Genomic DNA, 27,958 nt, shown 5'->3' with positions numbered 1-27,958 from the left:
ACACTCCTCGGGTTTATCTTCTCTGATTAGTGAATTTCCCATCTTCTGGAGCATGGGGAGGCATGAGGCCTAACAAGGTTCAGATTGCATTTCCCTCATATAAAAGGGACAGTGTTTTTACTTCATTTGCTCTGGGCTTTTTACTAGTGTTCTATTTCCTGCATGTGTCTAATATAAAAACAAAACCTTCACTTTGCTTTGCAAGTTTGCTGTGGTATTTTTTTCAACGTCAGTGGCACACACACACACACAACCTCGTGTAGAGGGACCCATTATCATGAGGGCTCACTCATACATAACTCTAGGCAGACGAAATCCAGGGACACAAATCCATTCCCACACATATGAATACACTTATGCACGTAGGCACACAAAAGCAAGCAGGTAAAGCATACACCTGCAAGCACAGAGGCACCAATGAAAGCAGCAGTCAGACATCATGCACCGGGGCACTAAAGTAGCATGAACGCATAAACAAACATGCACCCGTGTACCTATCTGCACACACAGTCAGACAGATGTTCAAGAAGAGCTCTGTGTCAGCTCGAACACTTATTGTTCTCACCAACAGCCGTTGGTCCAACAAAAGATATGACCTCACCCCCTTGTCTCTGAAGCACATATAGGCACATAAAAGCACTCAGCACATGTGCACACACGCACACACTGTAAGCCAAGAGCAAGATGTTCATAATTGTCTTTCTGGAAGAATAAAATATCCGGCTAGCTACTTGCAGAGCTAATCTCTCTGAGTAGAATGCCTCCAGGCCAAAAGCATAATATTAGCATGAATTATCTCCAAATGCAAAGAGATAGATTAGGGCGTGCAAACCCAGAAGAGCTTGATTTTGGGTCTCTCAACGCCAAATTTGCATTTTGTCTGTGCAATCCGGCCATGTGTTCCTGCACGCGTGTCGTGCCATCATATTGTTTGATGACAGTGAAACCACCTTGCCACTCCAGGCTTTGATGATAGCGAGGGGGCTACTTCCCCCGGCAACTGACCCCAGAGTCGTCCTCATTCGCGTGAGAGCTTCCTCAGTGCAGGATGGGGGGCAAGCTACATAGTAGCGTGGAAAAATCAGTTCCTACTAAAGGTGCATCGGTCTCACGGCCCATAGGTGGCACTGTTGCATTGACTGTTAGAAGGAATGGTCTGCTATTTTGACATATATGCACATTATTATTATTAAGGGGGAGGGGGCTGAATACCTAAATCAAGTTGCCTGTTGATTAAAATTGTGCATTGTTTAATCTTACAGGCCTTATTCAAGCTGACACCTGCATGTATGCCTTTGCCATTAACGTGTCCAGCACATGCTGCTAGCATCATCTTGTTGATGAGCAGCTTTTTAGACAGAATTGTTGAAAGTGGTGACAAGTAGCTTCCCTTTCTTGATGAGCCTGCTGATGTTTTAACAGAAATTTCATTGGTAGGGGAGAGGCTCCCAGCTCTTTTCTCAGACCCTGCATACACCAGCCCCTTCCCCAGGCACATTAGGGGGTTAATTTTTGGAAGGAAATAGTCTTCCAGTGCTCTGTTGCAGAAAGGCCTGAATACAACCAAACTGGAATGTGAGAGATAGCCAGACCGACAACTGGACAAAGCACAGACTCAGTCCCTGTTTTCTCTTCCTGTTCTTTCCTTCCGGCAAGGTTGACAATTAGGATTAAAATCCCTGCAGTAGAGAAAGGAAATTTGCTTCCTCTGCCATCCTGTGATGGAAATCCCAGAAACCTAAGATGCAGATATTCATAAGTGCTCCACTGATATTTAGGTACCTCAGGAGAGGCCAGATTTTTCAAGAGCTGAGCACCCAATACCTCGAGCTCTTCTGAAAACCTGGGCTACGGGTGGCTTTAACATGGGCTCATGGGTTTAATAGCATCCAGTGAAGTCATCTTGCAGTGGCAGCTCCTGTTCTGAGAGGCTGAGCTGGGCCAGACCCAACTCCCCACTCTCGGCTTTGTGACCTGGCCCACAGGGTTGCTGCACCACTTAAATCAGGGGTAGGCATGGCGGGGTCAAATCGCAGTGAGTAGCTTTGCAACCTGGTGCGCAGGGTTGCGGTGACACTCAGGCCGGGGAGCTGGGCAAAACCTGAGTGGCATTGCAACCCCATGCATCAGTTTGCAAAGGCATGAGCATGGATCCAGGCCCAGCTCCACTGAACAGGAACCACTGCTGCCGGCTGAGTGGGAGGAGGCTTGATCTCCAGCCCCACTTCTCCCCTCTGGCACCTCCCGTCCCCACTGGGCTGGGATTCGGGTTACGGTGCTAGGGCAGAGGGTGCTGCTGCGGGTGGTTGGTGCCCCCACGGCAGTTTAGTAGGGTGCATCCATTGAATGGGGAAACTGACCCTAGGTTACATTTCTGGTGCTTTGGAATGGTCAGATAGAACCATTCTAGAGGAAGGAACAATGTAGTGTCCATTTTAGAACATCACCCGTGGGAAGGGATGCCATACTGTGCACCAGGGTACAGCAATGCCATGCCATTTTTGGAAACTGATCATGTGTTTCATTCACCTGATCCTAATGGATGAACTCTGTTCAAATCTTCCCTGTCCCCAAATGTGGTGATAGACAAGCCTGATGCATGAGAGAAACAGTCATGAAACTAATGCATCTGCATTAATTCATACTCTTTGATGGTGTTGGTGGGGTGGGGGTGGGGGGCCCTATGGAGGAATATCCACTGTATTTTCAAAAGTTTAATAGCACCTAAGAGTAAGAGGAGAGAAGAGTTTGACATCTGTAGTATGCAAGGTCTTGGAAAAAATTTTGAAGGAGAAAGTAGTTAAGGACATTGAAGTCAATGGTAAATGGGACAAAATACAACATGGTTTTACAAAAGATAGATCGTACCAAACCAACCTTATCTCCTTCTTTGAGAAAGTAACAGATTTTTTAGACAAAGCAAATGCAGTGGATATAATTTACCTCGATTTCAGTAAGGCGTTTGATACTGTGCCACATGGGGAATTATTAGTGAAATTGGAAAAGATGGGGATCAATATGAAAATTGAAAGGTGGATAAGGAATTGGTTAACAGGGAGACTACAGCGGGTCCTACTGAAAGGTGAACTGTCAGGCTGAAGGGAGGTTACCAGTGGAGTTCCTCAGGGATCAGTTTTGGGACCAGTCTTATTTAATCTTTTTATTACTGACCTCGGCACAAAAAGTGGGAGTGTGCTAATAAAGTTTGCGGATGATACAAAGCTGGGAGGTATTGCCAATTTAGAGAAGGACCGGGATATCATACAGGAGGATCTGGATGACCTTGTAAACTGGAGTAATAGTAATAGGATGAAATTTAATAGTGAGAAGTGTAAGGTCATGCATTTAGGGATTAATAACAAGAATTTTTGTTATAAACTGGGGACGCATCAATCAGAAGTAACAGAGAAGGAGAAGGACCTTGGAGTATTGGTTAATCATAGGATGACTATGAGCTGCCAATGTGATATGGCCGTGAAAAAAGCTAATGCGGTCTTGGGATGCGTCAGGTGAGGTATTTCCAGTAGAGATAAGGAGGTTTTAGTACCGTTATACAAGGCACTGGTGAGACCTCACCTGGAATACTGTGTGCAGTTCTGGTCTCCCATGTTTAAGAAAGACGAATTCAAACTGGAACAGGTACAGAGAAGGGCTACTAGGATGATCCGAGGAATGGAAAACTTGTCTTATGAAAGGAGACTCAAGGAGCTTGGCTTGTTTAGCCTAGCTAGAAGAAGGTTGAGGGGAGATATGATTGCTCTCTCTAAATATATCAGAGGGATAAATACCGGAGAGGGAGAGGAATTATTTAAGCTCAGTACCAACGTGGACACAAGAACAAATGGATATAAACTGGTCATTGGGAAGTTTAGACTTGAAATTAGATGAAGGTTTCTAACCATCAGAGGAGTGAAGTTTTGGAATAGCCTTCCAAGGGAAGCAGTGGGGGCAAAAGATCTATCTGGCTTTAAGATTAAACTCGATAAGTTTTTGGAGGAGATGGTTTGATGGGATAACATGATTTTGGTAATTAATTGATCTTTAAATATTCATGGTAAATAGGCCTAATGGCCTATGATGGGATGTTAGATGGAGTGGGATCTGAGTTACTACAGAGAATTCTTTCCTGGGTATCTGGCTGGTGAGTCTTGCCCATATGCTCAGGGTTTAGCTGATCGCCATATTTGGGGTTGGGAAGGAATTTTTCTCCAGGGCAGATTCCTCTGTAGCATGGGGCACGGGTCACTTGCTGGAGGATTCTCTGCTCCTTGAAGTCTTTAAACCACGATTTGAGGACTTCAATAGCACAGACATAGGTGAGAGGTTTTTCGCAGGAGTGGGTGGGTGAGATTCTGTGACCTGCGTTGTGCAGGAGGTCAGACTAGATGATCATAATGGTCCCTTCTGACCTTAGTATCTGTGAATCTATGAAAATCTTCCTATATTTCTCCCCTCCCTCCCACAATACTTCAATTATTTTTTAAAATCACCCACTTCTTCTGTAACACCCGCAAGAATCTAGCTCACTAAGCCATTGCTACTCATCTGTTTCATTTATTTATCTTCATGAATGAACTCGTTTCCAAGGAGGGAAGGAACACAAGGACACCGGATCTAATGCTGGGAGCTGGAGTCGAGGAAAGAGAAAAGGCTTGAACGGTGGAAGGTGGATGGGGAAAGGGAATTTAGTGAGTTCAGTGTAAAGAATAAAAAAAAATAAACATCAACAAACAAAAGTGCAACTTAATGAGGCAGGTATCTGCATTCACCTTGATCACTTTGGGCCTGATTGAAGTCAGCTGATATTTTCTGAATTTCAAGTTTTCAATTAAAATTTTAAGGTTTTTGGACAGTTGGATTTTTGACCAAAACTTTAGTAAATAATAAAAGGTAATCCATGTCCCAGTCTAAATGAGCAAACAGATGCAGGGTAGGGTATGGGGATAAATTTCACTTGGTTAAATTTTCTGGACGGTGTTATGCAAGTAGTCAGACTAGATCCGTGGTGGGCAACCTGCGGCCTGCCGCTTCCCACAGCTCCCATTGGCCAGGGATGGTGAACCGCGGCCACTGGGAGCTGCAGGGGGCCATGCCTGTGGACAGTCAACATCAGCAAAATGTCTCGCAGCCCACAGTCAGATTACCCTGATGGGCTGCATGCAGCCAGGGGCTGCAGGTTGCCCACCACTAGACTAGATGATCGTGCTAGTCCCCTCTCTCATTAAAACCTATGAATTTTGAAAAACATACAAGCAAATGAGTATGGTGATGAGTTGTGAGTGCTTTGTATGTCGCATCTATTTATTGTGCATTAGTTTGTTTTAATTGTAGAAGTAGGTAGTAAGGAAGTAGGAAAAGGAAAGAAGGGGAAGAGGTATCTAGCTATTTACCGTCCCTGTGATATTTATTTCTGTGTTTATTACACATTACACATAAATATTTTATTAGTCACCCTTTGCCTTTGCATCCTTTGGTTGAGGTAAAAGCTGATCATCAGTAAAGCGTCCCTTAATAGCTTCATAAGCATCTGGAAACAGTTCTCTATTCTCAGCATTCTCCTTAATGAATTTAGGTTGTTCTCTCTCTCTCTTGCTCTCCCTTCTCTCAGTTGCAAGTGTGAGAGATTGATAAAGATTCTATTTACTTTTCCCCCCTTATAAGAGCTAAATGAAACAAAATTCGTAGCTTGTAATCAGGCATTGGCCTTTTCATCTCTTTGGGTTTTATTTACAAAAGCTTATTAGAGCAAAGCACACGGAGTGATATGCAGTGATAACTAGAGTATTGCTTAATGATCCCTAGCAGGCAGCACAAGAAACAGACTGAAATGGGAAAGGTGATTATAAGAACTGTTACCAACTGTAAACTCCCAACAATCAAAGGTCCTGATTCTGCTATCGGATCTACTGGGTAGACCCTTGGATCTGTCCTCACTGGTCTCTGCTGTAGTGAAGGGGTCTGTATGTGTGGATCCAATTGCAGGGTTGGGGCTTGAAAGGTTGCTTCTGGTCTGGAGCCAACCTTTCAATGCACGCTGCATATCTGAGCTGCTAGTGTTCCAAGCAAAGTCAATTTTGAGGCCCAGTGTTCCCAGTTTTCTCCTCCCCTCCTCCCCGTGTCCCCTGTGATTTCAGTGTTGGTGAAAGATACCAGACTCCGTTCAGGAATGTGATGGTTCTATCTCGGTGGGAAATTTATGCCATTGGCAGAGGACCAGCAGAAGGAACGTTAGGGAGTGGGATTAAACTTACCTAAGTGACATTTCCAGACTGTGCAGAGTGGTCAAAATGTCTGAATCCAAGGTAACGGGCCAAGGACTCTTGAGTTCTAATCCTCCTTAAAGCTGAATCTTTTCTGTGACCGTGGTCAAGTCATTTGGGTTTCTCTGTGCCTCTGCCCCCCCCCCCTCCGTAAAATGGGGATACTGAGGTCTATTTCACAGGGATGTGGTGGGAACTGTCAGTATTTTAAAGTTAATTGTGAATGGAAAGTGCATAGAAGTGCTAAGTACGTTGGAATTTGGCATGGACACCAATGTTAATGCCCTTACTCTTGGGAAAAAGACCATTGAGGTCTGCCTGAAAGGGCTTGTGCCCCTTTGCCAGCCCTGTCAGAGTCTTTGCTCACAAATGGAGTGATCTACGTGCTCTCTTTCTCTCTGTGTGTAATTTACTGCTTCAATCTCATCCTGATAAATAGAAACACTGAGCTTGCACAAGGCAAAGAGCAGCTTCAGTATCACAGGAAGCAATCACACCGCACACAAAGCAAGCATTCTCAGTAATTAAACTACTCCCAGCCCCTTTTCTCTGTTCCTTTTCAGCACTGCGCTGATGGGCTGTTTATCTTTGGCACTGCAGAAGCAACGGAAGCAACAAAATGTTCCTGTAGGAGCTCACGTGGAGAGACAGAGACTGAGAGAGATTGAAGACAAACACTTTCATTCTTGGCTGCCAACACATTTTGTTTCTGAAAAATAAATAATTGAATGAGGATCAAATCTCCCTTTCTTGTCCAGGTGGCTAAACAGATAAGAACCCGTGGGACCTCTTGCTTCTTGTCACCCTAAGTATCTTTTGTTCCACCCAGATGTTTCCCAGATATGCTAGCTGTGCTCCAGCTGTGCGGGAACTTGAATCCCACCCTGACATTTCCATCTAAGATGAAGATTCTTCACCAGTAGAGCAAGCATGGGTGCTAGCTAAATAGCTCAATCAGATTGATAGCTAATGTGAGAGGGCAGTTTTAGGGGGTGATTTGAGAAGAAGGAACTGAGGGATAACTAACTGATTTCCTCTTGCTAAAAACAGTGATGGGAAAGTATGGTCTTGTACTAAACACCCTGGACATAGGTACAGGAGACCTGGGTGCAATTCCCAGCTTTGCCATAGACTCCCTGCACGACCTTGGGTGAGTCACTTAACCTTAGTGCCTGTACCTTAACCTGTGCCTCAGTTACCTATCTGTAAAATGGGGATGATGAAACTGTCTTTGCAGACCTAAAGAAGAGCTCTGTGTAAGCTTGAAAGCTTGTCTCTCTCACAAACAGAAGTTGGTTCAATAAAAGATATTACCTCACCCACCTTGTTTGTCTATTTAGATGATAAGCTCCATAGGGTAGGGACTATCTTGTATTATCTGCTTATACAATGGAGCCCTGATCTGAGTTTGGGCCTTGAGGGACCCCAACAAGTAATTAATAATTAGCAGTAAGAAGAGCCTGAGACATGAAGTCTGAATCAGAATCCAAAATTCAGAGATGTTGGGATTTGGGGTTCTGCGTGGGTCCCATCTCTGCCAATAAATAAACAACTGCAATAAATTTGGACACAAAGCAGAAGGGAAAGTGCTTCCAGCATTTCCCTAGTGAGATTAATCTACCATCTAATAGACACTGCATTGAAGCTTGCTGAAAATCTGGGTCCTTGGCACTATGCCCATGCCCCATTGACAGACACACACTGTTTGAGTGCTCTCAATTTGCATCCGTCATTATCTTTTGTGTGCGCTGAGGTTTAATGTGCAATAAATGTAAATGGGCGATGTATATTCTGCATTTTATTAGCTCTCATTTATGTTTGGCATCGTGCGTGCCTGTGATGCTTTGCAGGGCACTGCAGTTTTTCGCTGTTCTGACAGCCAATCCCCATGTCCTTTGTCACAATGGACAGGGCACTTCTGGAAGATGGCACATCGGACTGTTTAGTGGCTGGCCCTGTCCATGCTTGAAGTGTGTGACCACCTGGTGAATATGGGTGAAACTGATCCCTGTGCAGAGGGGCCAGCAAAAGGCCTATGTTCCCCAAGAAGCCTATTTTGAAGGATTAAGTGGGACTTACTTAAGGGGTGCATGTGTTTTGTACTGGCCCTCTGCCAGCTCATGTCAGAGAGACTCATGGAAGGCAATCCTGTCAGAGTCAGAGATATTAATTTTGAACTTGTAAATGAATGTTACACTAAGCCCTGCTTATGTACTGCAACTCCACAGACTGTTTAAGCAGTCTCAGCATGGATTTCCTTTATGGTGACAACAAGCTCTCTGAAATAATTTACGGGATGTCGGTAAACTCCGTCTGAAGAACTCCTGACTGAGCTGCAAAAGGACAAAAATAAAAGACTTTAAGCCCGATTCCCCATAGCCCCACCTATTGTGTAGCCATTTACACCACTGCAAATCAAGTGCACAATGGGTATAAAATGCAACCAGACCAGAATAGTGAATGTTTTACACTCCCTTTGTACTCACTTTGCAGAAGTGTAAATGACAACACAAGGTGCAACCAAGAGAGAATCCAGAAAAGAGCAGGACTAGAACTGCCAGCTCCTCTAATTTCTATGGATTCAAACCTGGCTGTGTCACACATGAATCAGGAAGTGACATGGAAACGTGTAGGCAAAGGATCCGTCACCATGTCTCACACCTCCAAGGAGTCTGAGTAGCTGTAAGGAATGGAACTGTTTGAAGATTTTCTTATAAAAATGACAAAATGGAGATTTTTGTGACATCCTTTTCATTTTTCTTAAAAAATAGGGTTTTTGTTGACAATCAAAAACATTTTGTTTTTGTTTTTTGACCAAAAAAAGAACATTTTGAAGAAAAAAATAGATAAAAACAAAAATGGTTTCATTGTTGACAAAAATTTTCAACCAACTCTAATAAGGAAACTCAGCCCCCACTCTGACACCCCTTGAGCATCCATGCGGCTTGAAAGCCCCATCTGCTCTATTGATTTGTTTCCTACCTGCTGGAAGCAAAGGTGACCAAGGGATCATGATGCTATTGATCTCCCTTCAGCACCTGTGCTCTGCCGTTCCTCCCTCAGGGCTCCCAGAGCACTGAGTAAAAATTAGTGCTGAGTTGATCAGTATGAATTACATGGTATTGACCAGTTTACAATCCAGCAGTTTTTGACAGGCGCAGCTACCCCTTGGTTCAACATTCTCCACAAAGCTCCATCACCTACAGCTGCATCATTTTCTTGTGAATAGTTTTGCATGAGCTCAGGGAAATAGATTCGCGTAGGGGACAAGCAGTGTTGGCTCCGTTCCCTCACCTATTGTGTGTGCACCAAATGGATTATTTGTGGGTTTTCTTCCCTCTGCGCTGTCCAGAAGTGGGGAGCATTTGATCCATGGCGTTCTGGAGCTGGCAAGCCATCCAGACCCCAAGGAATAGTCATGTGTTTTTCACCTAGTGAATATCTCCACTGATGGAGCTTCCACACATAGACCCCAGGAGATGACTACTTATTTTTGGTCACAGAACTCATTGCGTTTTTTACTGAACTCTAATATCTCGGGACATCTCCAGATAGTGGCTCACTAGGCTGGGGATCTAGGATCTCTAGTGATTTTTATTCCACCACCACTTACACAAGTTGGCAAGGCAGTTCATGGCTGGAGGGGGCAAGGCTAATAACAACCCATTAAACTGAGTTCATCAAAAGGACTGTGGGTATTTATGTCAGACACTTAATAGCGAAGAAAGTTTGTCGTAAGGAACATAGGAGAATAAAAGGCAGCAGTTAGCAGCCATGCAAAATTCATAATGATTTCCTCCAATAAATGTTACATTGTTTTAATTTAAATAATGATTCCTAAGGCTCCATTTATGCTGGGGATAAAACTTGCCTGACCAAGGTGGATCGGATAAACAGCTTTTAACAAGGGTTTGTTTGTGACTTTGTGACTTTGAAACATTGGGCAAAATTCTCTGCTGTCATACATCCATTGACTTCAATGCAATGACTTCAATGGAGTTACAATAATAGAGAATTTTTCCAATGGATTTTAAATGATCACCCCCATCTAAACAATGTGAGCCTAAGCCACATTGAAACCATGCTTAAAAACAGTTGCATTATCATGGTTTTATCCCTAATACAGAAAAGTCTTTAGGTGAAATTTTATTTGGAAGGTTTCAGAGTAGCAGCCGTGTTAGTCTATATCCGCAAAAAGAACAGGAGTACTTGGGGCACCTGAGAGACTAACCAATTTATTTGAGCATAAGCTTCCGTGAGCTACAGCTCGCTTCATCGGCGAGGCTGCCAGCAGCTGGGGCAGGCTGTGGCGCATGGTGGGGAGGGGGTGAGGCCCGGGCTTCCCCGCAGGCTGGTCCAGGGAGAGGAAGAGGATCCCCCACAGGGGGAAGGGAGACGCTGAGGGATGGAGAAGCGAGCGAGGCGCCGCGGCCAGATGCATCCAATGAAGTGAGCTGTAGCCCACGAAAGCTTATGCTCAAATAAATTTGTTAGTCTCTAAGGTGCCACAAGGACTCCTGTTCTTTGGAAGGGTGCAGTGAGTGAACATTCAGTGGAAGCTCATATAATTTATCTGAGTGGCAGCATAGTCCAGTGGCTGGGCTAATGGACATTGGTTCTATTCCTGGCTCACTTGCTGTATGACCGTAGGCAAATCACCCTCTCAGTCCCTCCGTTTCCACATTGCAAAAAATTGCTGACTTTTCTTTGAGAAGTGCCTTGAGAGCTGTACAGAGCAGCTATCTGTTCTCATCATAGACTCTGAACATCAGGTCCCCTAGCAGTTCTTAAGGGAAAATCAGGACCTACCTGAATCTTTGCGCAAAATTCATACCAGACTGCCACATGTTGAAGTGGTGGGGAGGTGCATGAAGCTCAAACTACTTGAGGTTTGGATTTGATTCCAGAAATGCCCAGCTGCTCAGTTGTTTCACCAAACCTCTCAAGGCAAGGAAAGTGGGCTGAAAATCTTAGGAGGACAGGCTTTCTGGCATGTCCTGCCTCTGGCCAGAACAGTGTTTGAACAGACATGGATGAATGCTGTCATCAGCAACCTGTTAGAAATAAGTCACTTTGAATGGACTGATGAAGTGAGCTGTAGGTCACGAAAGCTCATGCTCAAATAAATTGGTTAGTCTCTAAGGTGCCACAAGTACTCCTTTTCTTTTTGCGAATACAGACTAACACGGCTGTTCCTCTGAAACCTTTGAATGGACATTATCTGACTCACAGGTTTTATCTAAGTAAGAGAGATACCTTATGTCAATACAACAGGAAGTGCAAAATATTCCCCATGGGTGTTTGAAATCACCCCTTTCATCTTCTAAGTCCTAACGGAAGAAGGGATAATATATATAAAAACTAGCTTTCTTTGAAGCTATTCAGTCTAAGCATTAGTAATTCCGACGATGGTCATGGTCACATCATAACTCTTCAGCAGATAATTTATTCTAATACGCCTGTACCTGCTTGAACCAGGTTTGCGTTCTCTCCACAACCCCCCCCCACATTTTGTTTTCCTGCATGCAAAGAGCATCACATGTTTATTCCAGTGCAGCTGGTATTTATTTCAGATTAAGGGGAAAAGCAAACAAAGAAGGATTTTTGTAGGATACAGCGTGCAGTGGCTTCCTCTGTAACATTCTGCCTCTGAACTAAAACACGCACAAAAAGGCAGGCAGAGACCTCTGTGATTAAAGGTGAAGCAGGTGCAAACACTGTTTCATTAGCAATAATTGACGGTGAATGCAGGTAGAGTTGTCAAAAAGAGATCTGTATTAAACACGTTGAGAGGCTAGTGTTAAAAGCAAGGGCTCTAAAACATGTCTGCTAGCAGCCTCACACCTTCTTGCATTTCGAAGAGCATGTTTACACTGCAGTCTGAGGTGGGATTGCATCTTGGGTAGACATACCTGTGCTAGCTTGGCTAAAATAGCAGTGTAGACATAGTGACATGGGCTTCAACAAGGGCTAGCAACGTGAGTACATTTCTAGGGGCCATGGTGTGCTTGCACAGCCTTCAATGAAGCCCATGCAGCCTGATTGCTATTTTTAGCTGGGCTAGCAGAAGTAAAAGCTAGCGGGTGCATGTCAATCTATGCTATAATCACACCTTGGATTGCAGTGTAAATGTTCCCTTTGTGACACACTATACTGTGTTCTCCTTGGAAACTGATCATCTTTCTCCAGTTCCACTCATCCTCCTACAAACAACAACAACAACACAGAACAGCTTGCAGTCGCACAGTCACACACACCACAACACCCCTTCCAAAAGGTGGCTTTAGGTTGCAGATGGGGATGCAATTTACCTAATGTGAAGAATGGTTTTGTAATTAAGGCACTGGCCTCTGAGTGGAGAGGTCTAGATGCAAGTCTGTCTCTGACACAGACATTTTGTGTGACCTTGGGCAAATCATTTAATTTCACGGCTCCCCAGTTTCCCCATCTGTAAAGCAGGGATTGCAATCCTTCCTTTCTTCTACCCTTTGTCCGTTTAGGGCATGGAATGACTCTTGCTCTTGTAAGCACAGCACTTAGAACCATGAGGCATCTATCTCAGTGCAGGGAATAAGCCTAGGCATCGCTGAATTAAATAATGATACTGTTATGCCAGCGGCATTTGATATCAGATGAAGGGAGTGGCTGCTATTACAGAGGAAACATCACTTTTTCACAACAATGGAGCCCCTGAAGTGTCATTTCACACCTTTTCCTCTCCGTCATGTTTGCCCGGCAGGAAGTAGCTAAGCCTGGTGCTAAATAAGCTTCCAGTTGTTGATGAAACCCCAGAAGAGCGTGTTCCATTTATTAGCCAGGTCTTTGAGGTGTGCGACTTGCAGGATACGCACTCAGGTTCTTTGCTTTTGCCTGCGGTGTACAGAGCGATTGCTCAGTCAAGAGCTTCCAAAAGAGACACCAGCTGAAGAGGGAGGGGGAAGGTGTTCTTATCCCTCAGCTTAGCTCACACATGGTCTGCAGCTAGTTAATCATCGAAAACAAATAAGGCCAGATGGACGTATGGTACAATCACTTTTACTGATTCGCTATTATAACCATCCAGAGGGCTGGTAACCAGTGAGGCTGCCTCTAAAGCAGACAGCCTCCTCTTCACCTAGTTGACCACCTCCTCTGTACCGCAGTAGAAGAGCCCCTCTGCCAGTCGAGACAGGGTTATATATATATTCCCTCCACACATGCCTGTCCCCTTCCCATGCCTGGCATTATCCCCTGCTAGATGATTCCAGAGCCCACATAGGAGGGCAGATGCAGTGACTGGTTAGGGGTGGGTGGTCTGGGAGCATGGCTGGCACATTTTTCTTCAGCTAACATCCCACAAGCCTTACTTAGAAACAGTTAATAAAGTTCAGGACTGTGTTAGCTTTTTCCTGCAGTCCCTGTTCTATGCACAATAGCTGGAAGAATGGTGCAGTGGTTGGAGCATTAGCTGGTGACCTGGGTTCAATTCCTTGCCCCTCCACAGACTCCCCATGTGACATTAGAAAAGTCACATAGTCTCTCTGTGCCTCAGTTCCCCATCGGCAAAGTGAGGCTAATGAACCTGCTCTACCCCACAGGGATGCTGGGAGAATAAATGTATTAAAGATTGTGTACTGCTGAATACTATGACAACGGGGGCCATATAACTACCCTCAGTAGCAAGGTAGTGGTTTTAGGGTGAGCTGCGGCCAGGAGGGTCCCTGGCTGAGTGCTGCCAAGGGCAGGGAGTGGTTGCTGCTGGAAAGGAGGCCTGGGACCTCCGCACAGATGGATGGGCATTTGTAAGTAGAGAAACTATAGAACCTGTACCATGATGCAAAATAGGTGACATTGGTTAGGCAGGTGGTCTGCTGTGGTTGCTGTTTATCGCACTTCTGTCTGTTGTGTCCACCTGTCGTTTCTCATCTTGTACTCATACTGTCAGCTCTTTGGAGCAGGGACCATCTTTTCATTATACAGCACCTAGCACAATGGGACCCTGTCCTTGATCAGGGCCTCTAGGAATAATAATTATAATAATTAATTATAGGAATTTTTTCAGTATCTATTTTAGCACAAGAAAGCTTGCCTGTGTATTTCTATCCAATCATTTCCAGGCTACTGGCTGTCCCGTCCAGCTGCTACTTGCTATTGCTAGATATAATTGCTGTAAATTAATTTTTGCTGGTTGTATTTCAAATCCATGAATACACCAAAAATTAATTTGCAAAGAACGTTTCCAATCCTGCGATACCAGAGATGCGTCTCTGTGTGGGGCTGGTATTTTCTGAGCTGAGAGTTCAGAAATGGAATCATAGTCTCTTTCGAGAGAAACTGAGGGGTTAGGAGACAAAGAAAATTACCAGAGGCCTGGAGGGACTTTCATATGAAAAGAGACTGAAAAGACAGGGCGTGAAATATTGTCCGCATTGAAATCAATAAGAGTTTTGCCATCGACTTCTATAGGGTCAAGTTTTCACCTTGGGACTGGACTGGGTTAGTTTAGTGTGGAGACAGATAACAAGGGACATGGTAAAGGTGTGCAAAATAATGGATAACAAGAGAAGGTTAAGAGGTGACTTGATTACAGTCAGTATGTATCTACATGGGGAACAAATATTTAGTGGTCTCTTCAGTTGAAGCTAGGGAAATTCAGACTGGAAATAAGGTGTACATTTTTAACAGTAAGAGTAATTGGAACAATTTACCAAAGGCTGTGGAGGATTCTCTATGACTGATAATTTTTAAATCAAGATTGGATGTTTTTCTAAAAGATCTGTTCTAGGAATTATTTTGGAGAAGCTCTCTGGCCTGTGTCCTCCAGGAGGTCAGACTTGATGATCACAATAGCCCCTTCCGGCCTTGGAATCGATGGATGGGATACAGAGGGTATATTGGGTGCTCAGATTTCCCCTCACTCGTAATATAAGATCAGTAAGATCCATTGTTTGTCATTTGTGTTACAGTAACTCCTAGATGCCCCAGCTCTGATCAGGATCCCACTGTGCTAGGTGCTGTGTAAACATATAATGTGTTGCAACCCTTATCCTGGAGAGCTTACTGAATAGACAAGAGACACAAAAGGTGGGAAGGGAAACAGAGTCACTGAGAGGGGAAGTGACTTGCGCAAGGTTATTCAGCAATTCATTGGCAGAGCTGGGAACCGAACCCAGGTCTCCTGGGTCCCAATCCTGTGATAGTGCATAAAAACATACATAATATTATAGCATTTCTTATAGTAAGCAGTACATTTCTATATAAAGTGAAGCACCTTCCCTAGATTCAAGACCTAATGCTTTGCCTTGTTCTGAGCATAGAACAAACACTCACAAATCCTTATTAAATATGAGATGTCTGGAAATGTTATTAATCTGATCTGCCTCACTGCTTCCCTAATCACCTACATATTAAACAGTGAGGATTTTTAGTCAGAGTCAATTGCTATTAAGGAGCCTGGTGCAGTTTGCTGAGCATCCCATGCAAGGCAGCCACCCCCCCAACATTTCTCTTGGAAACTGATGGCAATAAAAACCAAAAGGGAGTGTGAGCCTTGTTACGTTGCTCTCTAGTCTGGGTTCCAGGAGCTGAGTGCTAGTCAGCTGTGGCTTGCAGAGAAGAACGTGAATGAAAATTCTTATTTCCCCATTTTTGTTTGTACACTTAGACCCTGATCCCATGAGGGGCTCTGCACTGTGCCGGAGTCCAACTGCACTGTACTGCTTGCAGGATTGGAGTCTTAAACCTCAATGATAGCACTTAAGCACAACACTCCACAAATTCTGCCTCCCTGTGCTCCCTGGAGAGTAGGGAGCATACCTGTTTCTGCCTTCATTTAGTGGCTGCACCATACACCCTCCCTTCCCTATGTATCTGTACAGCTCTGCTAGTCATTGTTCTGACCACACAACAGAGATTGCAGAAGGTTCATTTTCCTCCCCCGGACCCCCTTATTCCACTTACAGAGCCTAAACTTAAGTCTCTGTGGGAGGTGGGATGGTTCCTATAGATGGTCCTCTGTAGATTTCCAGTGAATGCTCCAATGGGCATGAGCACTATGAAAAGACTGTAGGCAGATCCACAGTATTACTGGGTAACATTCCCATGCTCATTTCCTATAACTATGGATGCAGCTGTCACTAATGAGCTACTGGTTGCATCTGAAGTGCTGCCAAGCACATTTTGTGTAGATGCCTTGCTGCACCTCTGCAAAAGAGTGTGATGCACAGCTCTGCAAAGCAGCAGTGAGACAGAATGGGGTGGGCACTGGTTAAATGAGCCCAATGGAATGCACGCCACAAAAAAGGAACAAGATGCAGAGTGAAAATAGGCCCAGGCAGACCCACAGATAGTCTGGTGATCTTTTCACAGGTTTTCTCCAGGCTGCCAGCCAAATTAGTGCTTAAAGGGCTATGTATACAGTGTACCCACTTTTAATAGTCATGTGTATTTCAGTAGCTTCTAGAGACCCTAACTGAGAAGGAGGTCCCATTGTACTAGGCACAGTACCTACAGCTAGGAAGAAACAGTGAGGAGGAGTTTGTGGTCTTAGTTATCATTAGTATTACAGTGTAGCACCTACAGGCCCCAGCAAAGATCAGAGCACCATGGTGCTAGGTGTTGCGTAGACCAATAGTAAGACAGTCCCTGCCACAAAGAGCTTATGATCTAAGTAGACCAGAGAAGTATTATTATTCCCATACTACAGATGAGGGAACTGAGTTGTAAAGATATTAAGTGATGCAGGGAGTCTGTGACGGAGACGGGATTTACAGACAGCTCTCCTGGGTTCCATTCCAGTGACGTAAGCACAGGATCGTCCTTTTTGAATGAAGCTCACTCACGATCTTTCAAGACTATCCTTCCCTTCACACAGAGGCCAAATTCATTGCTAGCTTAAGTCATTGGAATTCCCTTGAAATCCCAGAGCTGTGCCTAGTTACCCAAGCAGTGAGTTTGGATGGATATATCTGCAAAACCCAAAGGGTTAGTAGGTGCTAAGTTAGGAAGCCTCCTTTTTGACAAAGTCTGCTAACAAGACCTAAGACTTCATCGATTTACAGGGTGAAACTCTGGACAATCTAGTTAGGTTTCAAAGGCCCTACCATATTTTAGACAGAGAACAATATACAGCTCTGGCATTGACTAGGTCTAAACTCTTGAAAAACAGCAATTGGATTGTGCACTTCTCTGGAAATCCATGTGGAAATCATGAAACCCATCCTGAAACTCAGCAGACTCGTTCAACAAAGAGCATTCACTTATTTTCTTCTTGAGAAACTCTGGACCCTGTTCTTTGTTTTCAAATGGAAGCTGGAGTGGGTTTCAAAGTAATGCTGTTTCACCTTCCTCTGAAGCATCCAATATTAGCTACTGTTGGAGATAATGCACCAGGTTGGATGGACCATTGGTCTGTTCTAATACGGCAATTCCTATGTAAAATACTTTGCACTTATACAGCAATTTCATCCAGAGATCTCTAAGTGCTTAAAAAGACAGTTAACAGAACAACTAGAAAATTGTTCTTTGAAACAGTGGCAAAAAATGGTTTTTTGACAAATGCAAAAATTATTGCAAGAGAATTTTCATTTGTTTTCATTGAATTGTTTTGATTTTCAATGAAAAACTATAATTTTTCTAAAGCAATAAGCATTTTAGTTTATTTAGTTTAAAGTAAATAATACTTTATTTTTTCATTTGGATGTTTTTAGTTCCCCACCCTGTTTCTTTTTTCTGTTTTTCCACTTTTCCTTTTCCTTTTTAAAACAAGGAAAGGCGGAAAAAACACTGAAAAACAACTACAACAAAATCCAATTGTTTTTTCCAATTAAAAAAACCCACAAAAACTTCCATGGAAAGATTTTGAACAATTTTTTTATTCCTTTAAAAATTTTTCACAGAAAATACTTATATTTTTGGCTGGCTCCAGTTATTCTTGATTATTGCCAGTTTGCCCCAAGATCACCCAGCAAATCAGTGACAGAACCAAGAAGTAAACTAAGCTTGCTGGACTCCCAGCCATCAGCTCAGTCCACCAAACAAAAACTGCCCCTTCCCGATTCCCATGAGTAGCTGTTGCAGCTTTACAACTAAAGTCAACCTTTGACTATCGTACATCCTAAATGCAGCATCTCTTCTTGGCCCGTATACAGGCACCTTCTAACCTCTGCTTCCATTTGCAGACTTCCAGCCTTTACCTCCTATGTATTGTTCCCTGAGGGTTGCAATAGCAACCTCCTACTTAATGATTTGACCTGCTATGTCACAGAGACGGGTGGGTTCCGGCTACCAGCCCAACACTAAAAGCTGGGAGTGGCTCTTGTATTCTGCTCAGCACTCCACCAGTTAATATTCATCTTTTTATTTAATTTGATCAGTGAAGCCTTCTCTGGGGTCATGAACTGGTTACTTCAGCAAGTAAGAGAATCTTGTATCCAATTACGTGCTGCAACTCGTGAACACACCTCAGTCAAATCAGGGAGTGGAATGCAGACTGGGTGAAATTCGCCCTGGGGCAGAAGAGCAGCACTAGGTACATGCGCCACTTAAATCCTGTGTAAACCCTATTTTGAGGTCTTAAGTGGTGCATAGGCCTTAACCTGGCTCTCTGCACAAGGGTGAGTGTCACCCACTCACTGCTTTTGGCCCTGATTCAGCAACACGCTTAAGCAAGTGCTAGACTTTAAGTATGTGCTTAAGTGTTGAGATGAATATCATTGGATTTAAGCACCTGCTTAAAGTTAAGCATGTGCTTAAGTGTTTTGCTATATTATTTGCTGAGAGGATATCTGGCTTTGGATCCCATCTCATCTCTCCATTCTTCCCCCCCATTCTTCAGAGGGGGAACAGCTCACAGCTATTGACAGTGAAAGGGGCACCGTTGTCATTTGGCAAAAAAAAAAAAAAAAGCCAGAGCCATAACAGTGTAGAAACTGTTGTTATTGAAATAAAACTGATTGGATTGCGAGTTCCATTAAGTAAGTAATTTACAAAGAAACTAAAAACTACCAAACAGTTTAATCATATACTAAAAAGACCAGAACAGGCTAATAAAAATGAAACATAATGAGGGGGAAAAGCATCCCCAACCAGCTGCACTTGTTTTGGAAACTATAAAATAGATTGGGCATCATGTTTTGGGCCACATCCTCAGCCACGGTAAAATTAAGTAGGGCTCCAGTTCTGCCCTAAGATACTTAAGCCCAGCTGCCATTGACTTCAATGGGAGATTAATTAATGCAGCTGGGAGTAGAATTTAACACAGGGCCTGTATGAAAAATTCATATTTTGATTTTCACACACCTTCTACACTTTGCCAAAGTTCAGAGGTAACAGATGTTGGGAGGTTATGGGGAAAGGGTTGATTCAGGCCCATGTGTAACTAATTGGAGATTCACCCCTGTGGGTAATTAGGGTGAAAGTGTCCTAATAACCTGCTCATCTGTGGTTCAGGTCACACTCAGTGGTTCAGTTTTGAGAATCTGGGAACGAGCGACAGGGGACGGATCACTTGGTGATTAACTGTTCTGTTCATTCCCTCTGGGGCACCTGACATTGGCTGCTGTCAGAAGACAGGATACTGGGCTAGATGGATCTTTGGTCTGACCCAATCTGGCCGCTCTTATGTTCTTATGAGAGTGGAAGTACAAATCTTTACTAGTTGCTTCTAGAAACAATACAGAGGGTGATACTCAGCAATGTATAGAGAAGCCAAAAGAAGTTAGATGCAACACTTCTTTCCCATGAGTAGGACTTAAGAGCTGCAGCAGCTTAGTGCTGGCCCCTCTGCTTAGGGATAAATTTCATCTAAAGGCTTATCCACCACTGCCCATTAGTTTATACCTCACATTATCTCTTTAGTTTACCTGTCACATGCCAATGGCATCCTTCTTATCATCATTCCTATATCACCTGTGCTTTGGACCCAGGTCCTCCTCGTGCCCTCCAAAAGTTGTGCAATTACGAACACAGTGCAAAGTGGGCGCAAGTTATTGCTACTGTGATTTGCAAGCATCTTATATTCACTTTGTACTGGTGTAAGTGACTCCACAAGGTTTGGGGACATGGAGAATAAGGCCTGTTGTGTCAATTTCAGCCAAGTCTGTCCTTAGGGACAAATAATTGACCTATCTCTGACTCCCCCAGGCCCCTGCAGTTCTCTAAAATGAAATGAAAATCTGCAATCAATATTATGTTGATAATTTGCAGTTACAGGAGGAAAAAATGAACGGCTTGCAAATATTAGGGCCAGGTGAATTCACTTAGTGTTTTCTGCATTTCATCTTAGACTGTGGTCTTTCCACTATCAGGGCATTAAATTAAATCAAAGCACAGGAGATGAAAACCAACTGACTCTAGGTTAAACCCACAATCCAGGGGAAAAGTACGTATTACTTTATATTACTGCTTCTGGGTTCTCTGATCAGGAAGGAAAAGAGAATATTGATGTTGGTAGAAGGATCTTCAAGTCTATATGGATTATATTCACCCCAATGCAGGGAGCCAGTAGAGTACCTATGCACCATTTAAATCCTACTGTGTGAGTGCTAAGAATTATGCCATTGGCATGGGACTGGCAAATTAAAGAGATAATTCAGCTATGTTTAAGTGGGACTTAAGTGATTCATTGGACCTCTGCACAGGGATAAATTTCATCCTATATGGATAATAAGAAACAACCTGTATTTTGAGATCTGACCAATCTGATGGTAATGGCTATTCCACAACCCAGGAAAATTAAATTTAAGATTTTAAATTTGTCTCTTCAGGATTATCAGTGGGTTCTGAAAGAGAAGAGGTATAAATGTAGCTATCAGGCCTTGTCCTCTGCTAGTATAAATTTGCATAGCTTCATGGAAATATCAGACCTGGGTCTTTCAGACACTATTACTGAGACAGTTATTTTCATTTAAAGCAAAACACCAGCTGCTCCATAACCCACTGGCAATTCCATGAGTACATGCAGTGCACGGAGTCACACCATCACATTAGAATGAGCTGGTTCATGGGTACATGAGTGTGATTGCACTACAATGGATGTAATCAGAGCCACTAAATGGTATGCCATGTGCCAGAGGGCCTTTACTGTTAGCACCAAATAGATACTGTCCCCAATGATATCATGTTGTGGTTTTGCATGCAAGAAAGAGGAAGGTTCCACAAATGCCAGAAAGGCAGGGTCCCATATTCGAAGTATCACTTAGCAAAAGACTGAGAGTCAGGACACTTGAATTCTAATCTCAGCTATACCAAAGTTTTGTGACGCAGCTTTTGATACCCTTCACCCCCCTGTGTCTTCTTTTCCCCATCTGTAAAATTATAACCCTCATGTACCTATCTCGTAAGGTGTTTATGAAGATTGCGTAGATAAAGCACCCAGGAAACTGTCGGTACTATACAATAATAATAAAATATACGCACTTCTAACACATACATGTATTTCCACTGGAAACCTGGCTCTAAGTGTTCTACTCATCCAGTCAGGAAACAGAATCAGTGCCATGTAGGTGATATACCAAATCAAAACCAAATAGCACAGCTTGAATTTTTAATTCTGAATATCAAACTTTTGTCAGTGAACAGCTTGCACATGAACTACAGGTCAGGAATTGTGTGCTGTCATTTTTCTGTCAATAATTTAAAATAACAAATAAGTCTGAGAAAAATCACAAGCTGTTTGTGGACCATTCATGAACCAAAAAAAGAAGTGAAATAAATGAAAAAGTAGTAGATAAATTATCCTCTGCAAATTAATCCCTTCTCTCATGATAGATAGATCAAACTGAAAAAAATATATACAAAGGACTGCAACTCAGACCTTCTGACTTTTGAATAGCTGGGGCATTTATTGCTGTTGTTTCATACATATTTATTTCAAATGCATAAAATAGTTTGAAGAAGGGAAAAGTACAACCTTAAATTGCTGGGAAGGACTCTAAAGGTTTTTCTTGTTTTTTCTTTTTTTGACAAAATAAATAAATTAATCTCCTTTCGACAGCCTCACAGTATATGGTCAAGGAAAAGGCCACTTTATTAACAGTTCTTTCCCTACCCCACTGGCTATTGAGAGAAGTGATGAGTACAGGCACCTCACAGCTGGTACTAAAAGGACGCAGAAGCAGGCAAAAAAAATTATATAGTCAGTCTTGCTAAATTAGTTTACCTAAAATTGTATGTGTGAGTGATTTTAATCAGAATCTAATTTCCCCTCTTTTTAGAGTAACTGAAATGAGATTTTTCTAATTTACTTTTTGCGGTTCAAGTTTCTCATAATTCTTCTATGGCCGTGACAGCACCGTGGAAAGCGTCTGCTGCTACAAAGCATTAAAAAAAATTAGATTTTCAAATTGATGTGCTAAATTAAAAATGTTTAATGTTTCTCATCAAAGGCGCAGGAGTGTGCAATGGGGCCTTCAGTACAGTTAGAGGCGCAAAAAAAATTTTTTTTTTCATCTGTTTCTTCAATTCGTATCCCAGGGCAACTCTGCTGTGAAAATTAACAAGCTACAAGCAAAGTAAGGGTTGTAAAACAGTGTCTTCAGAGAAGATACCTTTTCATTGCCTTCCCCCACCCCCACCAATGTGACCTTAAAGCTGTCATCATCAAAATAGATGCCGTACCCTGTTTCTTTCTTTCTTTAGACGGAGTTTTGCTGGTTTCTTTCAGGGCATCTGAGCCGCTGAAGTGATTTTAATTCTCTGGGCCTGGCTTGCTAATTCCCATGTTTTAGGAAATCACATTATTTCTGTAAATTGACTAAAGTTATTATTACATTCAAATCTAGGCTTCTGACCTTGCTGGCTGCCTGCTAAGCGGCTCTGAGCTGGGATGGGAATACTTGATCAGCTGCTGACGTGCATGTGTGTGTTTTGGGAAGTTTCTTGCAGAAAGCAGGAGGCTTGCACGTTAGAATAAACTTTCTAGCCAACCAGATTGTTCAAACTGTCAGACTGGCTTCTCCTATCACATGACAATATAAGAAAAGTGGCCACATGGAGTGAACTTGCAGGTGTTATAATACTAACTCTTAGCACTTATTCAGTTTATTAATTATTATTATTATTATTGTGATTGTTGTTATTACTGGCAGTAGCATTCATATGCACCAGTCAGGATCAGGGCATCATTGTGCTGGCTGATGTATACATGAGTTTTACAGTTCCTGCCCCAAAGAATTTACTGCGTAAGACTCTAGTTCTACAAAGACTTCACAATGTGTATAACTTTATCCAGTGGAACTCATCACCTGAGTAGAATTATGCCAGGGGGTGAGTGTTTGCAAGATTGGGATCTGATTTAGGACAGGGGCCAATCAAACTCCCACTGATGTCAGTGGAAAGACTCTTGTTGAATCAGTGTAGTCAATTCTATCATGAATGTTTATATTTAGTGTTTTCCCTAAAGCCCCAGCTCCTGGAGTCAAGTGATTATGTGAGACTCTTAGCTTTCATTAAAAAGACGTACATTTATAGCACTCACTGCAGAGAAAAGCTTGAAGTTGTGACACCTAAGGGCTCAAAAGCTAGAAGAAGCCCAAAAATATTATTTAAAAAAAAGCTTATGATTTTTAAGCCAATCTCATTATTTTGTTGAGGAACTGACTCTTGGTTGGCAGTGCTGTTGACCACAGTGCATTTAGAAGGATGGGTGAGGGTAACTGTAATGAATCTTCATCCATGATCCTAACTCGCTTCAAATTATTTTAAAGTATATTTTTTAAAAAAGAAAACAAGTAAGTAAGCAAATACCAGCAATCCCCACTGGCCCTCTCCCCAGCCACAGATTTTGTTCAGTTATTGCATTAATTCCAAACAGTATGTGAGAAACACATTTACTGTATTTGAATAAACATAATTGCTTTGACAATTTAAACACAATTTCTGGCTGCCTAGGCCAAGCAGGAGCAATGCCTTCCAATGAGACAAGTGCAGCCAGGTGGAGTGCTATGTATTCCTGAAACCCAAGCCATACAAGAGAGATGTAAGGAGTGACCCACTGCTTCATCACATGCCCAAATGCACCACTAGTATGGTAAGAAACCAGGCAGCACGGAAATCTCTGGATATGGCAGACTTGAGACCAGTGAGCCATCCAGAGATGGACTGGAGGGCAGCTTTGGACCTGGTGCTAATGCTCTGATTCAAAACAGAATTTAGGCACACAACATGCTTAACTGAAAGCACGTGAGCAATCTTATCCTGTTCAGCAAAGCACTTATTTAAGCATATGCATAAGTTCCATGGGAACTTGAAGCCAGTTGGAATTCAGTATGTGCTTAAGTGCTTTGCTGAACGGGGGCCCCACTGAAGAATTAGGGCCTGTTCCAAAGTCTGTCGAACTCAGTGAGAGTCTTTCCCTTGAGTTCAATGGGCTTTGGACCACTTAATGGTGGATTATCCCTGTGTTGGAAACATGACTCTGCTTGCCTTTGTCGATTAGCTTTCTCCTGCCGTTTGCTTTCCCTTTGTTCTGAATCCCAACACAGTCTCCTTTACTCACCAGGTTAATCCCTTCTGTAAAGGATCCTAATGCATGAGCCCTTTTCCAGTGAATTTTCAGTGAGTCCCCTGTCACCAACCAGGAGCTTCCTGTACACATTGTGTATCTTTGTTCTTTTACAGAGCCTTAAAGCTTGTGGACAGCCCGTGTAGTGTCCACCTTGTAATTCTCTTATTTTGAAGTCTGTAATTGTTTCTTCCCCGTATAAGTTTTACTTACCAAAATCCATTTGATTACACAATGGCTGGAGTAACAGAGCCATTAGTATTTCCTGTGTAGCTAACCATAATAATGATAAAAAGTAATGTCAGTGAATAGGAAAAATCTATTAAGAGTCTCAGTTTTCCCAGGCAAAACTAAGATAAATCTACGTAAACTGTTCTGTATCCGAGGAAAAGATAAACAATAAACCCGCTCAACAAGCTGAAAGTTGTGATGCCGTCACTCCCCAGAAGTGACAAATGGAGGCTAGAGCTGGTGTGTCTATACTCTGAGGATCTGGGGTAAATGGCTTTTCCTTCTCTTATCATTTCCTACAATCAGCCATCAATTGCTGACACTTTCTGTGTGGTTTGGAACAGTTGGTTTGGCTTCAAGGTAGGCACGAAACCCTCCCTGGGCCAAGCAGGACAGCAGTGAAATGGCCACAGCGTTCTCCTCCTCTACTATAGTGGGTGACTGGCATCTGCAGAGTGCCTGAAAAGGCAGATAGAGCATCTAGCTCATCACTGGGCTTCTCTTGTTTGTGAGATTCTAGGCTGGGATTTTCAAAAAAATTCTAAGGGAGGTTAGGGGCCAGATTTTCAAAGTATTTAGGAGCCTAAAGATGCAGATAGGTGTCTAGTAGGATTTGCAAAAGTGCTGAGGTTTCTAGCTAATGTGCTTTCGTAAGTCCCACCAGGCTCCTATCTGCATCTTTAGGCTCCTAGTATTTGCAATTCTGGCCTTCACTGCCCATTTCCTATTGAATTGTATTGGGATTTGGGTGCCTAACTCCCTTAGGCTGCTTTGAAAATCTGACCCCCTAATTTCTTTGGTGTTTCTATAGTACCTTTGCCCCCAAGGTGCTTTTGGTGTTTGATCCTTGGCCCATTGTAGTCAATGGAAAAGATCACATTAATTTCAGAGGATTTTGAGTCAGACCTTTGCAGACCAAAGATCTGATTCTCAGGGGCATGGCGACAGCTTTGTATCACTCCACCAATGCAACGCAACTCTAAAGCCACCTGACCCTGCAACTGAAGGATTTCCCTTGCATAGGGGAATCCTCCAGGTACTGCAGAGCTGCTCTGATAACATCTATGATACCCCTCTCCTGGCTGCCAACTCAGGAGGATGTGGGTAGGCAAGAAAGGGTATAACTGGGGCTTGCTTGTGACTAATCATTCCCAGCTCCTGGAATAGCCCTTTGGGAATGCTGGTCATTTGAACAGATTAGAGCAGCCTTTAGATTGCTGTAATTTGTCACTCTGGACCAGACTGCCTTTCATATGACTCCAGGGTCAGGGAATGAAAAGGTGCTCCCATCTCACGCTGTATTCACCGACTGCAGCTCAGAATCTGTGTGTGTGTGTATGTGTGTGTACAAGGCTTATCAGTTCAATGTGCATTAAAATGTAGCCATTTCTGCAGCCCTCCCTTGTGCTAAACTATTGCAGAATTATCAGGATAGTTTAGTTTACTTGGGGGTAGTGTTGGCCTGAAACATGTTTTTAGCTACAGCTGTCAAGAGGATATTAGCTTAATTGTGTCAATGGTATTTTCTGTTGCAATAATTCCTACACAACAAAGAGGTGTGAATTCAGAGTCACTCTTCAAACTTTTTATTCCTAATGCTCTGCAAGCACAACACAGCACAGCACAGCTTATCTGATGCACAAAGAGAGTGAGAGTAGGAGATACATACACATGAGTTCTCTTTATGCCATTCACAATCTGCATACAGTACATCCTCCTGCTAGTAATAATTCTAATCTACTCATGTAAAACCTCCAGAAATAGTGTTATCCTTCAGCGGAGTGAGATAAAAATAAAAATGCCAGACATGAGCTGCAGAAAAAGCAGCAGAACAGATCCTCTCTGGTTTATCTGAGAGTCGAAAAGTTGGGGTGATGTGGAAAATGTAGGATACTGCCGGGGCCCAAGAAGGAGGAGTTGGTGTCTCCTTATTTCAGAACCAGGCATCATTGACATTATTTGGTGGTGGGAGGAGAGCATCTTTAATACTAATGGATCTGGAATGAGCATCCATGATTAAATTCCGACAGCACCTGAAGATAATTTGAAAGGTGTAGTAGCAGAAAATTAAACCCCTGTAAAATCCTGTCTAGCAAATTGAAAGACGTAATTGATTATATTAGCTCATTTTCAAAATTAAGTGCTGCTAATTGCCAGAGATAGCATTTATTTGGTGCAGTTACTGTATTTAGCCAGCTGAGCTAAGTTTACAGTATTGACAGGCAAAATTGCCAAAATTGCCCAACATTTCTTCCTTCTTCTTCTTTGCAAAGGGTGGGAATTGGTTGGAAGATGACCTTTATATTATCCACTTCCATTTGCTACGGGTGAAATGCACAGAGGAGGCAGCAAAAGGCCTACACATCACTGAAATCACATGTAAACACGCAAAAGGCCTTAGGTGGTGTGTAGTTCTCTACATAGGGGTGCTTTCACCTTTTAAGAATCTGGGACAATTTTTTTTAAAAGTAGAGGCCCATTTCCATGTGCAAACATTTGTGCCTGAATGGCGATTTGCACTTGCAGTCACCTGCCTGCCACACACAATTGTGGTAATTGCATGGGCAAATAGAGCTACATAGTTGTGCCTGCAAATGCACATCTCATTTTAAACAATCATGCCCCAATAAATAGTATCATGTGAAACTTTCATTATGAAACCAGAAATCAGCTCATTACACATATCTGTGGTGTCTTTTCTGGAGGTTTACTTATGACAAGTCTGATGTTTTGGTCAGGTTTGTGTAGGCCTGGCTTGACATTAGTAACTTGCCGTATTTCTTAGTGGCCCACGATTGGGGAGTTGAATGGAAGGTTAAGTAATCATAACAAGCAGTATGCTGGAGTCAGAATGGTTAGCTACGATCAGCAAGAACATCCTGGTATTAGTAAACAAGCTTAAATGTAAGATAAGGTAGAGGTCAGGTATGCATGGACAGAGCATACTATACAGGCATTGGCTTCTACAAAGTAACCAAGCCAATCC

At 42.9% G+C, this 27,958-nt stretch overlaps 1 long non-coding RNA gene across 1 annotated transcript in view; it reads left to right on the top strand.

Annotated features, from left to right (window-relative positions):
- Positions 1-27,958, top strand: part of LOC142070152 (uncharacterized) — a 343,262-nt gene that overhangs the window by 63,377 nt on the left and 251,927 nt on the right. The window lies entirely within an intron of this gene.

This window comes from Caretta caretta, chromosome 26 (genome assembly GCF_965140235.1).
Source record: "Caretta caretta isolate rCarCar2 chromosome 26, rCarCar1.hap1, whole genome shotgun sequence".
NCBI classification, from domain to species: domain Eukaryota; kingdom Metazoa; phylum Chordata; order Testudines; family Cheloniidae; genus Caretta; species Caretta caretta.
Note: the sequence above shows the minus strand (reverse complement) of the source record. Positions and strands in the feature narration are given on the sequence as shown.